The sequence below is a fragment of the Poeciliopsis prolifica genome, unplaced genomic scaffold (assembly GCF_027474105.1).
Source record: "Poeciliopsis prolifica strain line A6 unplaced genomic scaffold, Auburn_PproV2 SCAFFOLD014, whole genome shotgun sequence".
In the NCBI taxonomy this organism is placed as follows: domain Eukaryota; kingdom Metazoa; phylum Chordata; class Actinopteri; order Cyprinodontiformes; family Poeciliidae; genus Poeciliopsis; species Poeciliopsis prolifica.
In genome coordinates, this window is record NW_026562389.1 from 8,209,590 (window position 1) to 8,231,629 (window position 22,040).

At 36.1% G+C, this 22,040-nt stretch overlaps 1 protein-coding gene across 6 annotated transcripts in view; it reads right to left on the minus strand.

Annotated features, from left to right (window-relative positions):
- The window catches only part of taok3a (TAO kinase 3a), a 58,865-nt gene that overhangs the window by 36,372 nt on the left and 453 nt on the right, over positions 1-22,040 (minus strand). For 3 of the 6 annotated variants that reach the window (XM_055039321.1, XM_055039317.1, XM_055039322.1), the window contains exon 2: positions 333-457. The gene's annotated coding sequence lies outside the window, so the exon portion shown is untranslated. Of the gene's footprint in view, positions 1-332; positions 458-14,224; positions 14,380-15,839; positions 15,945-16,031; positions 16,212-21,847; position 22,040 lie in introns of those variants that run through there. The other 3 variants (XM_055039318.1, XM_055039320.1, XM_055039323.1) reach the window with 2 other exon arrangements.

The window sequence follows — 22,040 nt, forward strand, 5'->3', positions numbered from 1 at the left end:
GCAAAATAGAAATTTGGAACATAATTAAGAATATGTGCTGCAAAAGTCATTCGAAAATATTAACCCTGATGTATGTTTGCAGATTATAGAGCAAGGAGAGCATTGAGCTTTCAACATAAGGCAAACTAAGACAGAGTATAAGGGTGGCTCATAGCTGTCCTGTTTGTTTATGTAACTGTGCAAAGAAGAGCATTTCTGTGTGAGCATGCACCGGTATAAAAACCTTTTTTGGTAAAATGTTTGCTTACAGTGGTGAAAAGTAAGTGACAGGATGAGAATAACAAAGAAAATGAGAGTAAAAGCAACAGAGAATGAGGTGTGTGATGACTTACCGGTAAGAAACGTGTGACAGGAAGTGTTAGCCTATCCTCAGTCTCCCTCTCTTTTCCACTCTCCTCAGAATAAACCAAGAACTGCAGTTTTGTCAGCTTCCTTCATGACTGGAATAACACCGTTTCTGAGGTTTAATGGGGAAGAAAGAAAAACAAAAGGAGCACGTTAGATGACTATTATGTACAGGAAGGTAAATGTTAAATGTGGACTTTAAATATTTGTCAAACCAACATTAACCAGGAAAACAAATTGGCAGAAGATCTAAGACACCAGTAGAGAGTTACACATAATGACTTTTTTCTCATAACTATGTATCGACATTAGTAAGGTTGGTGAATTTTATGTAAAAATCTTTTAGAATTTTGTAAAAATATTCTTTAAAGAAACATTTCATTGGGACACTATATTTCTCCAGTTAAATTATATATATATATATATATATATATATATATATATATATATATATATATATATATATATATATTTATATATATATATATATATATATATATATATATATATTTTTTTTTTTTTTTTTTTTTGACAAAGTATAATACCTAATGAATATTCTGACTAACTTAAACAACACTGTGTTAAGTTTTTAATGGAGGAGTCATTTTTTTGTTGAGTGAAGTAAATGGCAAATATAACTAAAATTACTTGTGACATTCTGAAGAAATTATTTTTTAGACTAATTGGAAAAAAAAAGGTTGTTCGTGGCAGCCTTACTCTATTGTTCATCCAGTGAGACTGCCAAGCGATCCTATGAGCTCATGGAAATGTTTGGCAAATATGCCACACACCAAAATGATGTTTACTTTCTATTCACTCTTATCAAGGCTGCATTTAGCTTTTTGTGTAAAATGTTCCTTATGTTTAATGGCTAATAAAACAAGAGATAAGAGTGATAAAAGTGATACTCGCCCTGTGCAAACACATGTAAAGCTTTTATATAACGAGAGAAGGAGCATACTGTGGCATGACTCAACTGCCATTAAAAATCTCCTTGGTATTTGTCAGTGGTTATTATCCCCACAGTAACTCCCAGTTACTCTATCAGCTTTTAGAAAATAATATACTTCAGGTATTATTTTTATTTAGGGTTTTTTCTACTGGTTTTTGCTCTTATTTATGCTGTGGATCATAAAGATCAGAACTTCCACCAGGTGGACGGCCATTTTACACAGCGGAGGGTTGGAGGGGATTTGACCTCTTTGTGCTGCTGAACAAGTTCTTCATGAACCTCCTATTAATGTTCAATGACAGATCACAACAATCTGGACAAACAACCTTACGGTTGTTCACCCATCAGCAAGCACAAATAATATTTCTCCTTCACCCACACAGACACACAGACAGACACACTGACAGAAGAGCGCTGTCAGCTACTGCGCCGTTTTTGTCCTGACAAGCAGGTGGTGAAGCATTCAGTGTTACCAGTGAACACAAACTGACCTTTCCGCAACACATACCGGCCTAAAAACAGAAACAAACTCTCTACAAGTAGCCCTACAGTCTTGAATCCATTATTCAGCTCTCTAATGACCCTGCGACTTTTCTTTGAACTCTGAATAAATTAGATGTTTTATTCCTCCTAAAAAAAATTATTTTTCACCTTCAAAATAAATGTTTACCCTTTACTTTTGAGCTCTTACTTAATCCTCCAACCTCTTGCCCGCTTGTTGATTCTGATGAAGCCATGCGGCAGACTGTGTGCTCAAAGGAACTGTATTCAATAATAAAAGAGGGCGATAGGATGGAGGGATGAGAGAGCAGGGATAAAAATGTATTGTGCCCCTTCTGAGAGTCTTTGAATGATTTATAACACAAACTGACACTTGCATAAGCCTCTGGGAAAGTTGAGGCTGCACTCCTCCTTCCCCTCACACGCTCCTCCCCGCTTGGTATTTATGACCAGTCACTTATGTAAAGGTATATACATGGACTATCTATTGAGAAATTATTTTATGTTTTAATTCATCTTTGAAAAGTTATAGGTTTCTTACTTTAAAGCTACAAAATTAATGATGATAATCATTTTGAACTAAAGATGATTAATTATAATTTATGTAAAGATTGCAGTCCAGGCGACTTATAAAACAGCCAAACAAAATGTACTGAAAAGAGAAAGGTAACATTATCAAGGAATTTGTAAGCAGCTTAAAGCCTTAGTCCTCGACACGGCTGTCGCAGGTTCAATTCCCGGCCTTCTGACCTTTGCCGCGTGGCTTCCCTTTCTCTCGTTACCCACTTTCCTGTCAATTAACTATCCAATAAAGGCCACTAGAGTCAATAAAACCTTTAAAGATAAAAGTTCTCATCTAATACGTTACATTTTTGGCACAAAAAGTTCAATGTTTTCAGTCTTTCAAATGTGAAATTAGCCAAACAAAGTCATGCTATCTACAGCTGTCTATTTGCTTTGTGAGATGCAGTGCTTTCTTTATACAGGAAATATTGACATTCAGGACTTGCAACACAAGCTCCTGTTAACTTTCCTCCAGTAACAGATATTATTCATTATGTGTCTAATTTGTGTCGCCAAATAGTACAGAAGAACATGGTACAACATTAGTAGTATAAATGTCTTAACTTTATTCTCAAAAACTTTTCTCAACTATTCTCGTTACCAAAGTTAAGCTATTTAGGCCAATTTTTACACCCTCTAATTTGAATTACAATAAAATGTGGATTCTGACTATAATTACAGGTGTCAAATTTTTGACATGTGATAATTACTTAGTAAGTGACATCTTTATCGAATCCTTATCCACACCCTTTACTTTCCATTCCTTTGGGTGCATAACACATTGACCATTATGAATCATAATTCATGAATCATGGGATATAATTTCTGAGTTGCTAACTGGCCATGAAAACCATGTCAACTGGCCTGAACCTGTATGTGTGTTCAAGGGCAAAATATCTTACAGCTTTTAGGACGAGGCCAAATGAGTCGATGTTGGATGGAGTGTTGGATAGAAAACAGACTCCGGCCAAGTTTTAAGGTATTCCAGTGCCAGATTAATCTTGTTCTCTTATTAATTTTTTTTTTAAAACATGGCTCTACATGATGCACACAGTATTCATGGTTGCTTGGAAAGAAACCTTGGGAATTATTTAATGAGACTGCAAAAACAATGATGCTCAAAATTGTTTTATCTATTTTAATTAGAATTTGAGAAGTGAGGTGTCTGATTTTATTCAGTACTTCAGACTCAGCATCCAAACGGTTAACTCCCAGGAGGTCTTTTGATGACTGAAATGGAACTCTAATGACTCATACTTGAGGCAGGTGGACTTGCACATCAAAGTTATATATTGCTTAATATAAAACAAAACTAAATAATCTGTTTACAATATATAAATTCCCTCTGGATGTAAAAAAAGAAAAGAGAGAATATAACATTTTCTGATACAATGAAGTGAAACATTATGTCCTGATAATCCTTCCAGGGTGGCATGGTGTGAATTTTTATAGCAGTGACTCATTTACAAAGTGAGCTCATGAACAGTTTACATCAAACAGGATTTTTACACTCTAGGGTCTGGTGTAATCTCACAAGTTTATGAATTCTGATAAAAAGTATGTGATTCTCCCATGCATTCAAATATGCAAACAAAACACATACTAAATGATTTACTGTTTAAATTAAGGCCAGATATAAGACAGCTGTGATCATTGGTGGACTGAATCGTGAAAACTATAGTACTAGGTGGCCCATGCAGAAATACATCTTTAATTCCTAGTGTGGTTTAACTTCAAAGTAAAGACATTAAGTAATTAAGTACAAATGAAAACTCTTCTTAAGCTGCATTGTTTAAGAAGCAAAGTGTTGTCCCATTTGAACTGCAATCTGAGAAATATTTGTTCACAACAACAAAAAAAGAATACATTAAATTGAGAATTAATGGGGCAGCCTTTAAATAAAGTGAAGTCATTCTGATTGCCAAAATGCTTAATTCCTACAGACTTCAATTGTTTTCACCTGAATGCATGGCATGTCCTTCAAAACAACAGATAGTAAAGCTCAGATGTGATGGATTTTCTGTGATAATTTATGCTAATAAACCAAAGTTAGCCTGTCTTTAGTTATAGTAAAAGCTTAAAGGATTGCTGAATGTTTTTTCCATGTTGTTCTCAATTTCTATTATTCTAACAAGATTTGGATGTTTTGTATTGTAATGCTACAAATAAGAACTAGCAGGAAAACATGGATGGTGCTGCAGCCTTCTCTGCTGCAGACATGTCCATTAAAGTAGATAAGCTCTCTGTACTGCTGAGCCTCATCTTCCTAACTTGTGACTGAGTAGAGACCCATTTTTCCCTCTTACAGCTAAGTTGAATATCAACCCTAATCTCCTTATTAATGTAAAAAAAAAAGCTATTTGCAATGATACAGACTTGTGAGGTGTTATATAACATAACAGAATAAGCATGCTCTCTGCACAGAAAAGCCTTTGCACGTGAGAAGGATTTTTACACCACTGTCTTACTCTCACATGTGTCCATATAAAGGATCTCAGACTGCAGCACTGTTAAGCTAGTTTTAGATGGTCTGTTTGCGAATATCCAGAAGTTATGAAAGGAAAGACTATTTAAGGGGTGAGGTCTGTCACTATGTGAACTTTAAGAAAAAAAACTTGCAAATTTAACTCCTAAAGAAAACATTTTTGGTTTGGTGTAGATCGTTAATTTGCACAAAAACAATACCACAACTGACATCATAATTACCAGATGAATGCTACTGTCTAGTGAATTATTTCCCAAATTATTCACAATGACCGTGAACAACAAAAAGTGATTTCAGTATGTACTCATCAGCGATACCCTTACAAACCTGAAAAGAGGTGGGAAGATACAGATATATACACATATTGATGATGATCATTTATTTCAGACAGACATTTTCACCAGCAAAACATAATAACAATAAAGACTTTCATGTTTCTAAATGTAAATACAATACATTACTATCAAATTAACATACTCAAATACACCACTTATTCATGACTGTGAGTCTGAAAATGAGTCTGAGGAAGTTTCACTTATGAAATCATACCCCTTTTCCATTCATTAATTCATAGCATAAATAGTCTTCCTGTTGCCAGTATCCTTTCCAAAAAAATAAAACAATAATAATATTACCTGAACTAGATGCACCCCATTAATATACTTTATGCTTGGACTTTGTTTCAGCTCTTTAGTGAGTTTATTCCAGATCTTCACACCAATGACAGAAATGCACATTCTTTCCATTGCTGCTTGAGCATTCAAAGTTCTGAATTTGAGGTTTTCTCTGCCGTCATATCCCCCCACTCTGTCAGTAAAGAATGTTTGCATATTCTCTGGTAATAGTTTCTATCTAACTTTATACATAAACTGTGTAGTTTGAAACTCTACCAAATCTGGGAGTTCCAGGAAATAAGAATCTACAAAAAAAATTGTGTGTATGACAATAAAAGTCAACCTTGTAAACTATTCGAATGGCTCTTTTCTGTTATGTGCTGAAATAAAGTTTTGTAAGTGTTGCCCCCAAATTCCACACAGTAGCTTAGATATGGCAAAATAAGTGAACAGTAAAGAATATGAGGGTTTAGAAATTTTCTAGCATCAGAGAGAACTGCAATACTTCTAGCTATTTTAGATTGAACATATTTAATATCAGGTTTCCAACAGATCTTATTATGAATTAATACTAGCAAGAAATGAATTTCAGTCACTCTCTCCAGTCAAATTGTTAATTATTATTTGTAAATCGCTTTACATTTTACAATTCCAGAATAACATAAACTTGGTTTTATCTAAATTTTGTGATAATTTCTTAATATCAAGCCACTTTTTCAATTTACATAATTCTAAATTCATTTCTATCAAAAGTTGCCATAAATTATTACCTGTACAAAAAATGTTTGTATCATCTGTAAATAAAACAAAATGAAGTGTTTTGGAAACCTTACATATATCATTTATGTGCAAGATAAACAACTTTGATCCCAATACTGAGCCTTGGGGAACACCACAAACAATGTCCAGGCATGAGGACTGGAAATCACTCAATTGCACTAATTGTTGCCTGTTGCTGAGATAACTTTTCATCCAGTGCAAAACTGCTCCCCATAGACCATAGTACTCAAGTTTCTTGATGAGTATTTCATGATCAATTGTATCAAATGCTTTTTTTAAGTCAATAAATACCCCAACAGCAGGTTTCTTTTTTATCTAATGCACTGGTCACCTCTTGTATTAAATGAAGAACTGCCATCGCTGTGGATCTTTGTGACCTAAATCCATACTGACTCTCAGCGAGTAGTTGGTGTTTACCAACAAATCTATCCAATCTACTAATAAATATTTTTTCCAAAATTTTGGAGAATTGTGAAAGTAATAAAACAGGCCTGTAATTTGTGAAATGATGTCTATTCCCAGATTTATATAGTGGGATAACTCTTGCAATATTTTTTTTTTGTGGAAATATACTTTTTTGAATTGACAGATTACAAACATGTTAGAGGCTGAAAAATTCACACTAAATTGTAACTAGTTATCTGAATTTTCATAATTCAGATAACTCATTACATACTTTGTGCTAAACAAAGCTGACTCTTTATTTGGGATGAAAGTTCCCCCCACAGAGAAATCCCTTGAATCCAGATGAGTCGTTATGCATGTCCAATGCCTATCCCTCTGTAATAAAGCCTGGAGTTTTCTCTATTAAAACCATTTATCCTCTGTGGCAACAATCAGGGTTTGTGTCTCTGAGACTTATTTCCCCATCCAACCAGGTCAATAGTATGCGTGCTTTTACCAAGCTTTTACCAAGTCCTGCAGTGTTTTCGTCAAACACGCATAATCAATTTCTATCCTTCTTTTTCCCAGATACCTTCAACCCATAACACAAGCCAGACAAATAAAGCACACGGTGTGGCAGAGCAAGAGGCTCTTACATTATTCAGTAGTTCCTCTTAGAATTTTACACATCAGAGAAAGTACGGGATGAAGTGGAGACTATTCATGGTTACCACTACGGCCATGAATAGCTACCCTTGTGTCCTATTCACGTTCAATTCAATTACACCAAGAGACAAAAATACTATTTCTTTGAAGTGAGAAAGAGATGATTTTTTGTTGTTTTACAGCAAATGTTGGAATACATTCACTGTATCATTTGAGTTTAATGTTAATTACAATGTAGAATAATTAATAGCCAAGTTTCAAAGTGTTTTTTGGCAACATACCACATCCCCATATTCTTCTCAATTATACAAAAAGTATAAAATATTGAGAAACATGAACTGATCTTGAAGATATTTTTTACTGTGTAGTTTGTAATGTTTTAAGTAATATCTGCCTTCCACTATATCAGTATTTACTTATTTGCATGAACACCAGAGAGGTTGTGAAAGCTTTTAACCCACAAGTTAAACAATTTTCCTACAAAACTGTTGTGATTAGGTGTGTGCTTATATTTACTCTGCATTTCAGAAAACAAAGCAGCTCTGAGTGAAGCGTAACTTATAATGAAGATTAAATATTAAAAGAAACAGTACACATCTTCATAAAAAAAACCCATCTGGCATACTTGACAAACAAGACAAAGCACTTAAGGGCAATTTAGCTTTCTGAACTTTGATCTGGGATCAAATACTTCAAGTTTGACTTTCTCATGTTTAAAGTGGCCTAATCTTATCGTCTTTCAAATCAGAATAGTACGGAGGACTATTTGACTGTGCAGGGGATTGCCAAAAATGTCACCTGCACTTAGTTTGGTTCACTTTCCCACTGGACTTTTAGAAATGGGCTGAATGGGCTGGATAATATGCAACAGCTGCTTGTTTGGGGCACTATCACAACACACTGCACATTATGAGCAGCAGGGAAGGCAGTGAGCTATCCACCACATTGCTGTTCATGTAAGGGACAAACGCAGTAGCAGCAAAAAAGATGGCAGCGAGTCAGAGACTGAAGTACCGCTGTGGTTACAGAAGCAGACCAAATAACTGCTTGGAAAATCACATGCGACTTCCTCCCTGCAGTTTTCTTTCTCTTTATAGTTGGCTGAAGTCTTAAAGCTTAAATGTTTAAGAAATAGTATTATAAAATACCAGAGCTAGCTGAGAACATTTCAAATTGTAGTTCTGTTTAATCTTTATTTCCATCACATTCTGTAAATGCTGTAAAACATGAAAATGTGGGAGTTTTAGGTTTATGTAACATCTTCTCTCATGGGTAATCATTTGGCCATTTTTTCTGAAACACATGTATCACATGCAGTGTCCCAGTCCATTTTTTAAAATCACGACTCCACTAGTGCCACCTCCTCTAAGCTGACTCACTGAACAAACAACAACATGCACATGTTGGTTATGATACAAATTGTGTTAGAAAGCCCCATCAAGTAATGTGAAGAGACTGGCAGAGAGCGCTCCAAGACTCACTTTAGTTACTGACCACAGTTGCGACAACCCAAGACCCTAAAGATACTGTGGAACTTGTCTTCCTATTGTGATTAAAACAGTTGTTTGGTTGACTTCTAAATGCATTTGAAAAGGTTCATCTGCAGTAGAAGAATGTTTTGCATTTAAAGAAAATGCATATTTTGATAGTAATAATGAAAACCCACAAGATAGTTGCATTGGGAGAACTAATAGATAAGAAACAGAGAAAGGATTTTACAGTTGAATATATTTTTATATTATAAACGGTATCCACCTTATTCCTGGCTTTGCATGAGTTATGGGTGTGACTTCCGTCACAAACCGGAACTGCCATTTGTTTACATGTTGGCAACTCGCTAACTGGCTTCCACAGAGGTATTTAGGCTATAAATATGTTGGAACTCCAGCTATCACAGCTTAAACTTGGCAATATTGTTTTACCGCTACCTGTAGCTGTTAAGGGGTGGGATGGCGACTTGAAGAAATGGCCGCAAATAACCCGCACTAGCATATCTAGCTACTTCACTGTCTCAGTTGCGGCAGATACATATTTAGGCTTTCTTCTGTTGCTTTTTGTCCACACAATGAAATGATCACACATAAAGCATTTTGGGTTCTCTCTTCCAAGTTTAGAACTTTTAGCCAAATTCTTTTTGTTTCTTTATCTGTCGCTTATCACAGATACACTGCCTTTTTGTTTTGGGAGCACGTTCAAGACACATTGTTGCTGCAGCCACAAACTAAACTTGTCAGATTGTTAGCACAAGTTACCCGAGCTCCACAAGGGCATCGTACCCTTTCCAGCAAGTTGCTCTCTGACCAGTCCTGTGCTTTTCTCTCCTATATCACTGTGAGTTTGTCAGAGGAGCAGTGCTGCTAAGTCACAATCATTCCATCACAAAACTTAACGATAGTGCTCTTGTCACTCCCCGTGATTAAACTCATAATTACGATCCTCTGTACTGAGCAGCTCTCTGATAGCAGAAGGCCTGACCGTAAACAAGTTTTACTAAATATTGTACAATAATCGTAAAGAGAGACGTAACTTCTTTCATGAATATAGATTAGAGAGAAAACACAAATGACAATGAAACACTACTGCTTCCAGTGAGTGCCGGAAGTAATCGCTTCCCCAGTGAGCCTCCTAGGAATAAGGTGGATAGAGAAATATTTTTCCAGTCACAATGGCTCTGGTAGAAAAAGGAAGAAAGACTTTTTGACCTAGTTTCAAGTCAGATTTACACTGACCAAGTTTACACACCAAAACGTTTAAACAAATCGGCAATTTGGGTAGTCATGACCTTGAAAGCCTCTGTGTCAAATCCATATCATTTGACACAACTGGAAACCCATCTGTAGATGACCTGTAATTTTTGTTTTTCTTATTCAGCACCCCAAGCAGACTGGATCGTTGTGTGATATCATGGAAACATCAAATAAAATTGGCAAGATATCAGGAAGAGGATTGTGGACCTGAGTAAGTCTGTTTTATGTTTCATGTAAAATTTCTAAACACCTGAAAGTGACATGTACATGTTTTCAGAGACGTTTGTGTTATTCCAGTATTATCAATGTCATAAGATCTGGTATCCTCTCCCAGTGTTTGTACCCAAATCCTGTGAGCTGTCTTTACATTTGGAATATTTTTCAACCACAATTATAATTGATATAGTTGAGAATTGATAGTAACATAAGTCAGCCTGGGGTTGATGCCCAATCAATATGACCTCAGTTCCAGCTGAGCTCAGTCATGTTAAACACACTGATGGTGACACCAACACTAATCGAAGAGCCAGTGTTTTGCTTTCCTACCAGTTTAGCTCTAGAAGCAGTCAATCTTAACAATGTGACCCCCAAAGGTCAGGACCTCAGATAGCAATCCTAATTGATATTTAACCTCGTTTGTCCACAATACTTTTATTTTTTCCTCTAGGGACATTTACAAACTTTCATACAGTTTAGTTTTAATATGTTTTAATCTATGTGTACAACATTTAAAGATCAACAATTTGCATAAATTAAAACTTTTAGACTTATGCAGAGACCAAGAGTCCCAGACAGCACAGTAAACATCTACTGCACCACCCAGCTGCTTTCCCAAAAGGCCATGTAAAAGAATTAATGTGTTGAACAATGGTAGCAAATCTTCACACTTGATATATGTTCTGATCAACACACCACACAGTAATTATTACACAAGGACAGGGATGTCAAACTCAAGGGCCACTGTCCTGCAGTTTTTAGATGTGCCACAGGTACAAAACACTGGAATGAAATAGCTTAATTACCTCCTTCCTGTATAGAGAAGTTCTCTAGAGCCTTGCTAATGACCTAATTATTCTATTCAGGTGTGGGGCAGCAGAGGCACATCTAAAAGTTGCAGTGCAATGGCCCTCCAGGACTGGAGTTTGACACCTGTGCACAAAAAGATATGGTCATTCATTTAGCAGTTTAGATTCCCACAGAAACAGCAGAACCTTTAACCTGTGTGGAAGCGCCAACCAGCTGATGTATTTTTAACTCCAAGCTTGTGTGCACGTTTAAACAAGTGGGCACCAGAGAGTGGAGTGTAGTTCTCTAAAGCCCAACAGGGTTTTTCAATCCAAAGCAGCAGAAAGATTAACAGAGGCCTACTTTATGGCTACATAGTGACAGCAGGGAAGAAGGAAAATGATTACTGACTACAACATGCTACAGCTTCTTGCAGAGTTTTATTCACAATAAAATATTTAAAAGACAAAAATTTAATGGAGAAGTTGAACAACCATTAGCTAGTAGAGATGGGTGCTTCACTACCATAAATGGCACAGTTGAATAAGTACTAAGCCTTACATGCGTCCATCTTTCTCTGACATGGTGGATGATCAAGGCTTTTTAACATTCCATGATCTGATGCAACTGATTTAGAAAGAAGGTACAGAATTATAGCTTTTTCTCTGACCTTATTCTTTGCAAGCTAATAGAGGTTTGCTAAAGTCAGAAATTTTTTAGAACCACTCTGCATGAAGCTCGTCGAGGAGAATGAACATGAGCTTAGCCTCTCAACCCAGGGAACATCTATGCAGAGAAGTGAGGAAAATTTAGCTCAATTGTCATCACAATATTCAATATTAATATCCCAATTAAAACGACTTCCTGATGTTGTAGACCTAAGATCAATTTATGTGATTACTCATTGAGTTGGGAACAAAGCAAAAGTGCAATTGCAAAGTAGAATGTCACAAAATAAAATTTCATTGAGTTTACTTTTCGCAAATTTACCCATAAGCATGAGTGAAAGTGTTTGAATGCACCTATAGTGTAATTTGACCATAAAAATAAAAAAAAACAAAATGGGTCTACTTAAAGTTTCACAAAATATACTACAATGAATGCAACCATTTAAATCTGATCTTTGTGGCTAGTTGCTTCAAAGTAAATGAAGTAATACAGCTGCTGATCATTTATTTACCTGCTTGACTTCAAAAGATACAGCACAATGAGAGAAGCCAAAGCATGCTAAGCTGTATCCTATCTTCACATTTTCTTTCTTTGTCAAATGAAAACAGAATACAAACTGAAAGATAAAAGACACAGAGAGGAAATGTAAGAGAGGAAACCCCCAAAAAAGAAATGCACATCTGGTCCACTGAGTCATTTCGCGTGTTTGTCACTTAGTTTTTATACATATATATATATATATATATACTGCTGAAAAAAATAAAGGGAACACTCAAACAACACAATATAATTCCAAGTAAATCAAACTTCTGTGAAATCAAACTGTCCACTTAGAAAGTAACACTGATTGACAATCAATGTCACCTGCTGTTGTGCAAATATTAGACAACAGGTGGAAATTATTTTCATATTTATTTCATTCATTCAGATCTAGGGTGTGTTATTTAAGTGTTCCCTTTATTTTTTTTTTAGCAATGGCTACAACAGATCCCAGGAACAACATCAGATATCTCAGTCCAGAAATGTGCAGTCCTTGGCACAGCCAAGATACTGCGCAGAACCCTCAAGCTCCCAGGCCTCTGGTAGAGGACCCGAGCTCAGAGGATAAGAACCACCCGCGGTGGGTGAGAAGGGAGTTATATATATATATATATATATATATATATATATATATATATATATATATATATATATATATATATAGACTCACAATATAAATGATGTATACCATCATCATTACGATTTACACAGAGTTCCCACGGGTAGTCAGCCAGCCATTAGCATGGGAATTCATTTAGTGTTAGAACTTACCCACCCTCTTCCTCTTTTAGATCTCAAGGATTACATTAGATCAGTGAGGTGTCGATTAAGAATTTCAGACTGGTGAACTGAGCTGAGAATTACTCAAACCAAAATGGGAAACAAAACTTTTAAAAAATCCTGCCAGACATACCAGGTTTGGGTAAAATGGTAAACATAAGGAAAGCAGTCAGTGGTCATGTTGGAGTGACTAATTTTAGTCCACAAAATTTGAGTTATACAGCATTGGCGAAAAAAATATCAGCAATCAAGTTGTTTGAGATCTTCTGATTGCATTGCTACTAATTAAATTAGTCATGTTATTGATCAATTACTACACAAAGGTTGGAGAATTTGGAACCTACAACTTCTACTTGGGAAATGTTCACGTCTGGGTCTTCATAAAACCTGAGAGGAACATTTTAGAAATAAAACAAAACTCAACTAAGTCCAACAAAGTATTGCAATCATGTTCCTTTGCTCTGCTTAGCATTTGCAAGAGACCCTATGGCCTATCTGATGGAGGCCCAGAGTCCTACTCGGAAACAATAGCCGGATATGGGGCAGGAAGGTCATTGTCTATAAAAATAAGCGATGGTGTCTGCATGGATTGGTCTCTTTGATAGCTTGATAATTTCACTACTTCCTTATAAGCCTTTTGGTAGAACTGCAATTATCCTAAGGTTTGAGGCCTTCTGGCTTTGCACTTCTGACATATGAGTTTCTTTCTTGTCAATAAATACACAGGAGAAAATGTACATTCTTTGTTGCAAAAGTTTACTCTCCCGTCTCCCCATGAATAAATGAAACAAACCGTAGTGCTACCAGATGAGGGTAACAACACTGTAGTCTGAATGAAAAAAATCCCAAGGCTTGATATTTTCAGAGCCAATAAAGTGATTAAAAATGAAATCTAAGAAAGTAGAAAGATGTGAGATGCCACCAGAGTTTCTCTATTTTATTGATTTTGTGCTTTCAACCTTTGCCCATCATGGAACATACTGAATTTGGAAAAGTTGGCAGTCGTCTGGAAATCTCAAAGGTCAAGTAAACTTGGCATACACTGCACTATATTTTCAGTTGCATTCAGCTCCAGCTCCATCTTTACGATTACATCGCAAGGTTACAGAGAATAAGAAAAAAACAAAAATGAGGAGACACTAACCAAAACTAAAAATGCTCAACAAAAACAAACATGCTTCCTTTGCATTACTTGCTTTTCTCCATACATCCATTTTCCTACACTCTTGTCCCTAGTGGGGTTGGGAAGGGTGCTGGTGCCTATCTCCAGCTAATGTTTCAGGTGAGAGGTGGAGTACACCCTGGACAGGTCGCCAGTCCATCACAGTACTTCACAGTGTATTGCATCTATGAGAGACATAAGTGAACTTGAATCAAATATGCAGATAGAAATGCTTAAGGAAAAAATATTCTCTTTCATATGACTTTGAAGATGCTGAAAGTTAATAAACTCCAGTATTCAAAATTCTGCCTGTATTTTTTTCCAACACATCCACTTTCAAGCAAGCAACATTTAATTATGATAGTAATGCATCACATTGCTTGCTGTACTAATTATAATAAGCCAAATTACTTTCATACTTTCTTAAGAAACATTCCAGTGAGAGACTTTTGAGTGTAAGAGCTTCATGTAAATTTGATTCTTGTTGCTGCTTTTCAACAGTGTGATTCCCTCACAAGGAACCACCAGAATTTCAAACAAGTTGGATTTTTGTGTGACCATACGATTACTGATCAGGAGCTTGTCACGAGGTGTGAATCACTTTTACAAAACACTATGCACAACACAAAAAATATATAATTGGGCGACTGGAAAACCATCTGAAAATGGGCCAAAACAAGTCTATGCTCTACAGGGACAAAATGTCAATTTTAATAGTGCTATCTTCCCTAATAAATTTAACATAATAACATTAAATTTAGTTTACAAACTGAACTCCAAATTCTCTTCATTTAAAAAAAGTGAAATCCTTTAATACGATGTGTGCTCCCTCACTTTCTCCACTATCTGCATGCTTCCAATGTACTAAATTATTATTGTAAAGAAAAGTTACAAATGAACTAAAATTTGTATCAGAAGGACAAATCTTAAGAAAATAATAGATCAGCAATTAGCCACAAATCTCAAGTACATTTCCAGCAAACATCTAGTCTAAAAAAATCGGAGGTATGCAGATAAGAAACTGATAAGACAAGACATGTTCCTGACATTCAACTTTTTGCCTTCATGCTGTTGCATTTTGTTTCAAATCTGTGCTCTTGTGCCAAAGACAGAATCATTTTTTCCCCAATTATACAAACTTATATTTATCCTGACACACTGGTGGTTGGTGAGAACATTACAAAATCTCCCCTAGATTCCGAAGCAAATCTCCACTTGACCCAATGAAGGCTGTCCAGTTACAGCATTAGAGCCGCACAGAGCTTGGGCTGAGGCCTACATTCTCTTGGGACTGGGGGATGGGGGTGAGTTTGGCGCACACTGTGGTGGCCTGATAGAAGAAGAGTTTTCAAGCCTTTGCTTCAGAGTTGGCCGATAGTGCCAGGTCAAAAAAAAAAAAAACATCCTCAAAACCCAGAATCATCTGTAAATGAGCAACAGTCATTAGATAATGCCCCCACTGAAAAAAATAACAGCCTCAATAAACCGTAGGTCTGACCTGAAAATTCAGTTGCCCAATGAAACAAATTATTTTTTACTTTGTAACTTCAAGGTTGCTGAGTATTTTTATAGCTATGAGACAAATAAGCATTTGAGTAAGTCAAAGGTTGCTCCTAAATTAGAGCAGTGTGGTACAGCACATTACCTCATCCTCACTCACATCAGCAGACGTGTCCATCATAAGCATGCATCCTAAGCCTTGCTGACATGCCCAGCTCTGCTAAGCTAGTGTTGCACACTGGAATTCTCCCTGAAGGACGCAATGGAAAGTCAGCAGAACAAACCAATTGTAGGGCTATGACATGACACTTTGAATTTTTTTTAAGAGCCCTATTACTATGTATTTCTAAAAATACTTGCGTCTGAGCCTTTTCCTTCTCTCTGCCGAGCTAAAATAAGCCCTAGATCCGGAGGAGTGGTGGAGGGCAGATATAACACAAATCAGCGGTCGCCAATGGTGATGTATGTTTGGCTGATGGGAATAACTCCTCATAATTCCTCAGCATGTCGAGCTAGCCTAGTCATGAAGGAAAAGATAAAGGCTTAGAGATTTCACAACAGCGCTGGAGAGCAGGCAAATGCAGCCAAACATGATGAGGTTTCAAAAGAGACAACATTGGAGAGGAAAGAGGTGCGAGGGGGTAGAGGGGGACGACTCATGGCCACAGCTGCAACTTGGCCCTGAGGATTCGAGACATTCTTGTAATAAAGGGCTGTAATGGAGTCACTCACCCCAACTTTCCACACCCACTGCAACCAACTTTCCAAAATGCCTCTTTTATAACAAATTCCGAAGAAAGAAAAAACAATGGAGAACAGAATGCTCAAGAGGTATAATACTCAAGAGGTGTGTTTACTAGGCTGATTTCTATTATTGTATAAAATGACAATAAATTGTGTGTTTAGTCAGTTTAAGCCAGATGTGCTAGAGGAGAGCTTATAAAACGTGAAAAAAAAACCCAGAGGATCAGTACAGGTGATTATATGCCCCCAGATGGGCTTTTATGAAATATACTGCAATGAATTCCTTTTCATGAACAATATTTTCATTAGAATAAACTTCAAAGGATGACAGCTTGATCTTCCAGCTGACCAAAGATCTAAAGCAACTGCTCAGACTAAGACGGTTTGTCATCATTATAAGGTGTTGACTGAACAGCAGAGGTGGAACAGTCACTTTAAAGCTATTTGATGAGGGTGCATCTGTTGCATCACAGTTTCTTTCCCTCTGAGACAACATTTAGAAAATCAAGACCGTGACTCAGGTACACATCAGCTGCTGTGTCGTGACTGGACCCATTCTACATGTTTCCAATGAGTGGGATTACATTCAGTGGTACAAATACACTGTTTCCATTAAATTCAGGAATACCATGCAGAAGAAATTGGCTGTAACAGTGCATTAAAGTGGCAGTGTCATGTTTTTTTCCAGACATGTGGTGCCATTTTATAGCACAATCAAGTATGTTACCTATAGTTGTTCTAGATATATATATAGTGATATATACATATCGCTATATAAAGGGTTAATTTAAATAGTGATATATAATAGTTAACCAAGGCAACACTCCAGGTTTGTTTTGATGAAAGAAAATTATAACAAGATATAAAGCTAAAAAAAGTCAATTTTACATAATACTGTTCCTTTAAACTCATGAGCATTTGTAGTCATGAAACAATATATAAATTAAATAAATACAGTTATTGTAGAATGAATAAAAGACCTTAAAACTATGCGATGATCAATCAATTCAATTACAGCCATCTTTAGGCTGTAAAGATGACTGTATATGATATAGTTCTTAAAATTTATATTACAATAAAAGGTGCCATTATAGCTGTTGAGTAATCCAGTTACCACATATATTCACTGATTCTCCTCCTGCTGACTTCACAAGACCAACATCGTGTAGCAGTGCAGAGTTTTGCTGTCTTTTGAAATCATCATTAAAAGCAGTATGCATGAGCACATCTGCAAGTGCAAGAGACATTGGGGGTAGGGAGAGCAACATTTTCCTTGTCATCTAAGACAGCATGTCTATGTTAAACATACTAAATCATATCACTGAAGAACATTAAGCCTGAAAGCATCACTTTAATATTGATAGGTTCTGGTCCTACAGCATAGTTAACCAACACTACAAATACTGACTTTGAAAAATGGACCACATAATTGTTTTTTAAGGGCTTAGCCCCTAGAAATGTGAATAGAAACAAGTGCATTGTTTTCAGTTCAGGTGAAAAACATTACATGATGTTTTCTGATTGTATCTAGAAAGTTAATAAAAATTTGTATCAGACGTGTTAGTTAGGATGTTAGTAGGTAGAAAAAGAAAAAAGAATATTTCATCTAAAGTTATTGTAATATTTAAAAACTTCCATAATCTCCCACTTTATTCATTGGTGAATTTTACCCTTAAAAAATAAAACACCCAAAGATTGTTAATAATTGCAGTAAACAGTGAATTTCCGAAATAGAAAGAAATCCATTTCAATGTCTTCTGAAGTTGAAATTTTGACCAAGAATTCAGATTTGACATACCATCTCTTTTTAAACCCATGGTTCAGACAGAACTCTACAAGCTTTGATTTTTAGTATGTTTCTCTATGTTTTCAATGCTTAGAACAGAGAAAAACATTTCATCAGTTTATTCTGTTAATAGTATTTACCCTGGTGACCGAGCACAATAATGAGCAACTCCAATTGGTTTTCATCCATCCCACATCCAAACTAACTTCTGAGACAAGTCGAAAGAGCTCAAATTGATTTTTACTGAACACAACCAATGCACAAAAAACATGTTTTTTACCTTGTTACTCATCTATTTGTGGTGTCTGTCTATGCAAACTATGAATGTCAATGCCACAGGCTGCAGTTTTGTTTTTAGGCTTGCTCAATTTTGTGTTAGTCTGTAGGGAAACATTTCATTTTTTTCAGTAAAAGATACTGTGATATGGCTGCAAAGGCAACTCAAACTCAACAGTCAACCGTTTCAAAACATCAGCTTAGATAAGCAACACCTGAAATAAAGAGACTATGAGTAAGATGCTAATAATGAGGGTAACAGTGGGGGTGCTGCCTGTGACACCCCAGCTTTGACCCTATTCACAAAAGGGGCTCTCTGGCACCCTCCATTGATGGCTCTGAGGTGGCTCAATTTGAACCTCCCAGGATGCCTCACTCCTTCCTTCACATCAACTGAGAGACCAACAAATTTCTGTCTTCAAAGTCTGTTATAAAAGAGTCTGTTCTTGTTGTAGCTTCCTGTCATTAGGAAGTGATAGATGCAAACAAGGCATTTTAAAACCTAGCATCAAACAGTAACAACGTAGCAATAACACCTTAATGCTTAGTGACCGTGTTCTCATCACAGCTCATCAAAGCAAAAGCATCCCGGTTGCTACTTAATATCATGGGACACAAGAGATAGTTACAATAAAAACATGACTGCAAGTACAAATCATTTGGTGGCTCGGTTCAAACAAGGTCATGGAGTTTGTGGAATTATATATAGAAGCCCAAAATTATTCAAACTTTTGGCAGATAGAAAAAATCATGTGACTAGAAAATGCTAATAAAATTAAATGATTATTTAACCCTAAATCTGGTGACTAAACTACTGAGAAATCAACTCAAAATTAAGATGTTATAAGACCTTTCTAAGACCACTGTGCATAAAATTTAAGGCGCTTATCTCCACAGAAACATACAAACTTTTTCCAGCGAACAAGAAATAAATTTACACTAATCCATGATGGATGCATAAAGCTAGCTAGCAAGCAAAGAAATGTTAAAACGCAGTGCAGATGTCCGCGTTCAACTCAAATTTTTGACTGAGAAAAAAGTCCCACGAAAGAAATAAAAAGAAAGTTCTATAAGAATAACTGTCCCACTAATACAAAATTTAAGACCTGTTTACGCATTTCAGACCAGTTTACCTTTTTCAAATATATATAAATTTAAGATATTTAATTTCGGATACATGAATCTAAGGCTTTTTAAAGGATGGATAAACACTGTAATAATGTTTCTCAGTACCACCCACTCCCAACGCCCCCAAAAATATTTGACCAATCTCACAAGAGTCATTGATATGCACACATTTCTTTTTTCATAGTTAGTAAATGCACCAAAACATAAGCAAGCAATAAGACTATTAAGTGTATAAATTATTTTGGTGTAAAGAAGACAGATATACTGAATATCATTGAGACGGTTAAAGGAATATAACCTGTAGGCCAGTACACCAATAAAAAGATGTTAAAAATCTTTTAAAAAGGGAAGAATATTTTCAATAAATGCATGTTGCCTATTCATTCAAACAGCTACAATGAGTAAATAATCAGATAATAGAAAGGTGAACATATGAAAACAACGTTGCTCTGATTTTCCCAGTTAAGAAACTAATTCCATCTGGATTAAGAAATCTCAAAAGAACGTTTAAACTTTTCTACAGAAAATACACATAGCAGCTTCTTTTAGTAACAGTAACTCTGCTAATATCTGGGGCAATGATGCTTTGAAATATCAACTCAATAATCAAGTCTTTGTCTTAAAGTAGTAAAATTCTGTTTAACATTTACGCTGTGTAAATCTTCTTGCTCTCTCACACAAACAGGGTGATGTTGCGTCTGGTCGTGATGTAAAAAAAATAACTGATCACAACACAAAAGCTCATGTACAGAGGCAACACATAAAATTAACTGTAAAATGGATAGGGATATAAAACTTTGTTTTACATAAACTTGTACGAAAATGTACAAAACAGAATTTGAAGATATTCAGGTATGCAGAAATAGACAGTTTTTTTTTTTTTAATGTTTGGACATTTTAATAGAAATCATCTTTTTGCCTTACTATACCTTTCTGAGAAGACAAACACATTCAATTTCACACTAAAGTAAAATAGAAGATTGACATTTATTGTTCAAAATTTGAATAAATACCTTTACTAAATCTGATAGAAAATTAGGCACAGAATCTCTATATTTACTGTCCTACAACATATAACCTGAGGGCCTGTACACCAATAAAAATCAGAATGAGAGCAACATTTATGTGCAAATTACACAATCAAGTTAGGATCATAAACAGTGAATTGTCCTGCAAATCACAAGGAAACGAGTCACTTTCTGTTCCGACTATCAGTGCATGTTTAAAAGGTAACTATGAGATATGAAAGGACCCACATAACTGTGCTTTGAAACCTGCTAAAAAAATCAGAAACCTCAAGAGGAAGAAAAAAAACATTCAGTTTCCTGTATGTGCTTAGGTAGAGCAGCATCCTTTCCAGCCAAATATGCACCAGTCTATTATGCAAAGGAAGTAAATTGAGTTTACATTTGTTTTCAACTACTACAATCCTGTAAAGCTAAAAACTGGAAACAAAATGTCTAAAAATACCGTAAATCAATCTGAATGACATGCAGTTGCAATGTCATAGTGAAGGATTACAGCTCTTTCTGTTGATTCCTGTCTATAACTTCGTGGGCAGGCTTCTTAAAATAAATCTTTACAAATGACACAGTTTAGCTCTGTAACGCGGCTCCTGCTGCCTCTCGCTCACTCACTCGTGAGCTCTACACACACAAGAGATGACATCATGTTGGGTCAGATTGGGTTTTAGTGCTCAGCTTGCTATCTACGTCTGCCATTTCCAGAGTCGAGCATGCCTAACGTTTTGCCAAAGCAGTAAATTTAAGCAAGCATAAATCTGTCTGCAGGTGACGACATGAGAAAATTATTTCAAGTAGGAAATAACAAATGACGTGCGTCTTTTATTATTATTGTCGCAGACAACGGATGAAACATTGCCTTAAAATGAAGTGCATAAAAATACTATGATAAACAGATAAACGAGCGCAGACATATGAACCAAAATGAGGTTGGGGGTCATGTTGTGGCGGACGTTGCTGTCTCAATAGCCATTGCGACTACGCACTGATAGTAAAATCTCACTCACAACAAGGCAGGCTACAATGGAAGGTACCACAGTCATTTCTGGTGTTACACACCGAAAGGCTCTACATGACAGTGCTAAAATTACACACAGGACAAGTTCCCACAACATCCAGTCGCATTGTCGTCTTACAACCCCCCTTCAGCTTCACACTTCCACTACAACCTGTCACCCGTTGGCTCAGCGTACTCACCCCCTCCAAAAGGAGCAAACCAAACACCAAAGCTTATTCCCTCGTCAGTGTAAAACATGCACATTTCGGCGCAGCTTTTTTTCCTTAAAAATATACATAAAAAAACATTTAAGAGCAGGTGCATTGAAGCGAGAATGAACACTTCGTTATGCCCATTAAAAAGACAAACCTACGCACTTTAAACCCAGCGATG